Genomic DNA, 6598 nt, shown 5'->3' on the forward strand with positions numbered 1-6598 from the left:
TTGTGTCTTTATATGCCCTGCTTGTGAACAGAATTCTCACTCACCTGAAGAAGGAGCTTAAGGCTCCGAAAGCTTGTGTGGCTTTTGCTACCAAATAAACCTGTTGGACTTTAACCTGGTGTTGTTAAACTTCTTACAACATTTATTCCTCAGCTATCGTCGCTGTCAGTCAAGCACAATTTAACTTTTTTTTCTTCCATGGGATGTGGACAAACACCAGCATTTATTGCCCATCCCTAATTGCCCTTGAAATAAGTGTCTCGCTCGGCCATTTCAGAGGGCAGTTGTGTGTCAACCACATTGCTGTGGCTCTGGAGTCACATATAGGCCAGACCAGGTAAGGATGGCAGATTTCCATCCCTAAAGGACATTAGTGAACCAGATGGGTTTTTACAACAATTAACAATGGTTTTATGGTCATCATTCGACTTCTAATTCCAGATTTTTCATCTGCTGTGGTGGGATTCGAACCTGGTCCCCCAGGGCATGACCCTGGGTCTCTGGATTACTAGTCCAGTAACAATACCACTGTGCCACCTCCTCCCCTTTTGAGATTTCTGTTCAGAAGAGAGGAACTGGAAAAAAAAAGTTGATTTATTAGTCACAAGTCAGGCTTGCATTAACACTGCAATGAAGTTACTGTGAAAATCCCTTAGTTGCCACACTCCGTCACCTGTTCGGGTCAATGCACCTAACCAGCACGTCTTTCAGACTGTGGAAGGAAACCGGAGCACCCGGAGGAAACCCACGCAGACACAGGGAGAATGTGCAGACTCCGCACAGACAGTGACCCAAGCCGAGCATTGAACTTGGGTCCTTGGCGCTGTGAGGCAGCACTGCTAACCACTGTGCCACCATGCCACCCTTCCTGGAGTGGGCCATTTCTCAAGCCTGCTCCACCTTTCCATTAGATCATGGCCTATATGTAACTCAACTCTATCCATACGTCTTGGTTCAATATTTCTCAATGTCTTTGTCTATCAGAATCTCTCACCTTCAATTTTGGAACTGCTATTTGAACCTCCTGCCAACCTCAAAACCTCTTCGGAGAGATTCCAGATTCCTACTATTCTTCATATGGAACTCCTTCCACATGAATCACAAAAGGTTAGCATGTAGGTACAGTGAGTAATTTTGAAGGCAAATAGAATGGCATAAGACCATAAGGCATAGGAGCAGAATCCGACCACTCAGCCCATCGAGTCTGCTCCGCCATTCAATCATGGCTCATATTTTTCTCATCCCCATTCTCCTGCCTTTTCCCCATAACCCCTGATCCCCTTATTAATCAAGAACCTATCTATCTCTGGACTTCAACCTGGATTATGGACTTCAACCCGGATAAGTGTGTAGTGATCCATTTTGGCAGATCCAATGGGATGAAGCAGCAGTATAATATGAAGGGTACCATTCTTGGCAGTGTAGAGGATCAGAAGGACCTTGGGGTCCGGGTCCATAGGACTCTTAAATCGGCCTCGCAGGTGGAGGATGCGGTCAAGAAGGCGTACGGCGTACTAGCCTTCATTAATCGAGGGATTGAGTTTAGGAGTCGGGAGATAATGCTGCAGCTTTATAGGACCCTGGTTAGACCCCACTTGGAGTACTGCGCGCAGTTCTGGTCACCTCATTACAGGAAAGATGTTGAAGCCATTGAAAGGGTGCAGAGGAGATTTACAAGGATGTTGCCTGGATTGGGGGGCATGCCTTATGAGGATAGGTTGAGGGAGCTTGGTCTCTTCTCCCTGGAGAGACGAAGGATGAGAGGTGACCTGATAGAGGTTTACAAGATGTTGAGAGGTCTGGATAGGGTAGACTCTCAGAGGCTATTTCCAAGGGCTGAAATGGTTGCTACGAGAGGACACATGTTTAAGGTGCTGGGGGGTAGGTACAGAGGAGATGTCAGGGGTAAGTTTTTCACTCAGAGGGTGGTGGGTGAGTGGAATCGGCTGACGTCGGTGGTGGTGGAGGCAAACTCGTTGGGGTCTTTTAAGAGACTTCTGGATGAGTACATGGGATTTAATGGGATTGAGGGCTATAGATAGGCCTAGAGGTAGGGATATGATCAGCGCAACTTGTGGGCCGAAGGGCCTGTTTGTGCTGTGGCTTTCTATGTTCTATGTTCTATGTTCTATAAAGACACTCAATGACCTGGCCTCCACAGTCTTCTGCGGCAAAGAGTTCCACAGATTCACCACTCTCTGGCTGAAGAAATTCCTCCTCATCTCTGTTTTAAAGGATTGTCCCTTTAGCCTGAGGTTGTGCTCTCTGGTTCTAGTTTATCCTACGAGTGGAAACATCCTTTCCACGTCCATTCTATCCAGGCCTTGCAGTATCCTATAAGTTTCAATAAGATCCCCCCTCATCCTTCCAAACTCCAACGAGTACAGACCCAAAGCCCTCAACCGTTCCTCATACAACAAGCTCTTCATTCCAGGGAACATTCTTTTGAACATCCTCTGGATCCTTTCCAAGGCCAGCACATCCTCTCTTAGATACGGAGCCCAAAACTGCTCACAATACTCCAAATGGGGTTTGACCAGAGCCTTATACAGCCTCAGAAGTACATCCCTGCTCTTGTATTCTAGCCCTCTCGACATGAATGTTAACACTGCATTTGCCTTCCTAACTGCTGACTGAACCTGCACGTTAACCTTAAGAGAACCTTGAACAAGGACTCCCAAGTCCCTTTGTGTTTCTGATTTCCTAAGCATTTTCCCATTTAGAAAATAGTCTATGCCTCCATTCCTCCTTCCAAAGTGCATAACCTCACACTTTTCCACATTGTATTCCATCTGCCACTTCTTTGCCCACTCTCCTAACCTGTCCAAGTCCTTCTGCAGCCCCCCTGCTTCCTCAATACTACCCATCCCTCGACATATCTTTGTATTAGCTGCAAACTTAGCAACAGTGCCTTCAGTTCCTTCCTCCAAATCGTTAATGTATATTGTGAAAATTTGTGGTCCCAGCACCGACCCCTGAGGCACACCACTAGTCACTGGCTGCCATCCTTAGAAAGACCCCTTTATCCCCACTCTCTGCCTTCTGCCAGTCAGCCAATCCTGTATCCATGCCGGGATCTTACTATTAACACCATGGGCACTTAACTTATTTAAAAGTCTCCAATGCAGCACCTTGTCAAAGGCCTTCTGGAAATCTAAATAAATCACATCCACTGGTTCTCCTTTATCTACCTTCCTTGTTACCTCCTTAAAGAACTCTAATAGATTTGTCAGACATGACCTCCCCTTGTTTTCGTTGGAGTTCAGATAAAGCGGGGGGGGGAATCTCATAGAGACTTATAACATTCTAACAGGACTAGACAGGGTAGAAGCAGGGAGGATGTTCCTGATGGTGGGTGCGTCCAGAACCAGGGGTCACAGTCTGAGGATCGGGCTAAACCATTTAGGACAAATGTGAGGAGATAGTTCTTCATCCAAAGAGTGGTGAGCCTGTGGAATTCATTACCACAGGAAGTAGTTGATGCCAAAACATTGAATGTCTTCAAGAGACGGCTGGATATAGCACTTGGGGTGAATGGGATCAAAGGTTTTGGGGAGAAAGCAGGATTAGGCTACTGAGTTGAATGATCGTGATGAATGACGGAACAGGCTCGAAGGGCCAAATGGCCTCCTCCTGCTCCTATCTTCTAGGTTCCTGTGGTTCTATGTAATGTTGGCCTTTATTGCAAGATGTGTTGAGGGGCGCGGGGGTGGGAGGTGGGGGGTGGCGGGGGGGGGGGGGGGGGGGGGGGGGGGGTGGCGGGGGTGTTGGGGTATGAAGGTAGGGAACATCCTGTTGCTGCTATACAGGCCATTGGTGAAAGCAATGGAGAATGGATCATTGAATATATTCAAGAGTGAGTTAGGCAGATTTTTGATTGACAAGGGAGTCAAGGGTTATGGGTCAGCGGTTTAGAGGAAAGTGGAAGTGAGGCCACAATCAGATCAGCCATGATCTTATTGAATGGTGGAGCAGGCTTGAGGGGCCGAATGGCCTACTTTCAACTGCCCTCGGGCAAATAAGGATGGGCAATAAATGCTGACCAGCCAGTGACTCCCATGTCCCATGAATGAATAAAGAAAATCACTGGGGGGAGGGTCGAGGCCCAGAGGACACTGATTATAGGTAAATGCTAAAAGAAGCAGCAGTGACATGAGGAAGAGCCTCTTTACGCAGCGAGTGGTTCGGATCAGGAATGTACTGCCACAGAGTGTGATGGAGGCAGATTCCATCAAAGCTTTCAAAGGGGAATTGGATATTTATCAAACTAGAAAACAAGCGCTGGACGATGGGAAAAGGCAGGGGATGAGCTGTGTTGTTCTTACAGAGGGCCAGTGTGCACATAATAGTCGAATGGCCTCATTTTCTGTTGTATGAGTCTTTAAAAATTCATTCACGGGATGGGGACATTGCTGGCTGGGCCAGCATTTATTGCCCATCCCTAATTACCCAGAGGTCATTTAAGAGTTAACCACATTGCTGTGGCTCTGGAGTCACATGTAGGCCAGACCAGGTAAGGACGGCAGATTTCCTTCCCTGAAGGACATTAGTGAACCAGATGGGTTTTTCCGACAAGCTCGGCACAACATCGTGGGCCAAAGGGCCTGTTCTGTGCTGTTCCATGTTCCATGACAATGGTTTCATGGTAATCATTAGACTTTTTAATTCCAGATTTTTTACTGAATTCAAATTTCACCATCTGCCGTGGTGGGATTCGAACCCAGGTCCCCAGATCTTGCTCTGGATTACTAGTCTAGTGACAATACCACTATGCCACCACCTCCCCATTCCATGAAAATTATTTTAATTAATACAAGGTGAGGGGGAAGTCTTGTAGTGCGGTGAGTACTGTCCCTGCCTCTGAGCCAGAAGCTGCGGGTTCGAGTCCCATCCCAGGGCTTGATGGCCAAGGAAGGTGCGTCCATAATGTGACCAAGCAGGTTGAGAATCAACCTGAAAATCCTTCCAAACACGCCAACGGCCGGCAGTAAGAGTGGGAGAGAGTCCTACTCAGCCACAATTGATGTGGAGTGGCGCCCCTCAGGCTATAAGTCCCTGGTGACAGACTAGTTTTAAAAAATTTATTAGTCACATGTAGGCTTATATTAACACTGCAATGAAGTTATTCTGAAAATCCCCTAGTCTCCACACACCGGCGCCTGTTCGGGTACACTGAGGGAGAATTTGACACTAACCAACACGTCTTTCAGACTGTGGGAGGAAACCAGAGCACCCGGAGGAAACCCACGCAGACACGGGGAGAACGTGCAGACTCCGCACAGACAGTGACCCAAGGCTGGGAATTGAACCCCGGTCCCTGGTGCTGTGAGGCAGCAGTGCTCACCACTGTGCCACCGTGTCACTGGACTAGCGATCCATTCTGAGGTTTACTAGCGATGGAAGCGGTTCTGCCATAGTGCAGCACAGAGAAGAGAGAATATGAGGGGAAAGATGATCGAATTGACGTGTTTGAAATTATAAAAAACATGGCAAGGATGATTTCCCTCATCAGTAAATTGGCATAAAGTTAGCACAAAATGACCCCTGGCACTGGAGGCATTAGAAAAAAAGAAGAGATGCGTTGATGCAAAGGATTGTTAAACTGTAATTAAACTTGTTACTACAAGTGACTGTTGAAGCCAGCTGGATTGTGTAATTAAAAAAGGATTTAAAATAGCACTTGAGTAAAAATATTAAACTGCGAGTTGTAACTGCGCTTTGAGAAAAAAGCAAAATCGTTCAACTGAAGTAGAGAAAAGGCAAAGGGATTACAGTAAAGTGGGGGAAATGGTAAAATTGGGGAAATGTTATTAATGGAAGGCAGCACGGTGACACAATGGTTAGCACTGCTGTCTCACAGCACCAGGGACCTGGATTTGATTCCCAGCTGGGGTCACTTTTCTTTTATTCATTTGTGGGACATGGGCATCGCTGGCTGGCCAGCATTTATTGTGTGGAGATGCCGGCGTTGGACTGGGGTAAACACAGTAAGAAGTCTCACAACACCAGGTTAAAGTCCAACAGGTTTATTTGGTAGCAAATGCCACTAGCTTTCGGAGCGCTGCTCCTTCGTCAGATGGGGTGGAAATCTGCTCAGATTTCACGGAGCAGATTTCCACTCCATCTGATGAAGGGGCAGCGCTCCGAAAGCTAGTGGCATTTGCTACCAAATAAACCTGTTGGATTTTAACCTGGTGTTGTTAGACTCCTTACAGCATTTATTGCCCATCCCCAGTTGCCCAAGGACAGTTGAGAGTCAACCACATTGCTGTGGCTCTGGAGTCACATGTAGGCCAGACCAGTTAAGGACGGCAGATTTCCTTCCCTAAAGGACATTAGTGAACCAGATGGATTTTTACGACAATCGACAATGGTTTCATGGTCATCAGTAGATTCTTAATTCCAGATATCTTTTATTTAAATTCGAATTCCACCATCTGCCGTGGCGGGATTCGAACCCGGGACCCCAGAACATTAGCTGAGTTTTTGGGTTAATAGTCCACCACAAGGCCGTCGCCTTCCCTGTCTGTGCAGAGCCTGCATGATCTCCCCGTGCCTGCGTGAGTTTCCTCCGGGTGCTCCAGTTTCCTCCCACAGT

The 6598-nt window shown here is 47.2% G+C and overlaps 1 protein-coding gene across 1 annotated transcript in view; it reads right to left on the reverse strand.

Annotated features, from left to right (window-relative positions):
• Nucleotides 1-6598, reverse strand: part of LOC144505236 (vasoactive intestinal polypeptide receptor 1-like) — a 35979-nt gene that overhangs the window by 28924 nt on the left and 457 nt on the right. The gene's annotated exons all lie outside the window — the stretch shown is intronic.

This window comes from Mustelus asterias, chromosome 2, assembly GCF_964213995.1.
Source record: "Mustelus asterias chromosome 2, sMusAst1.hap1.1, whole genome shotgun sequence".
NCBI lineage: Eukaryota > Metazoa > Chordata > Chondrichthyes > Carcharhiniformes > Triakidae > Mustelus > Mustelus asterias.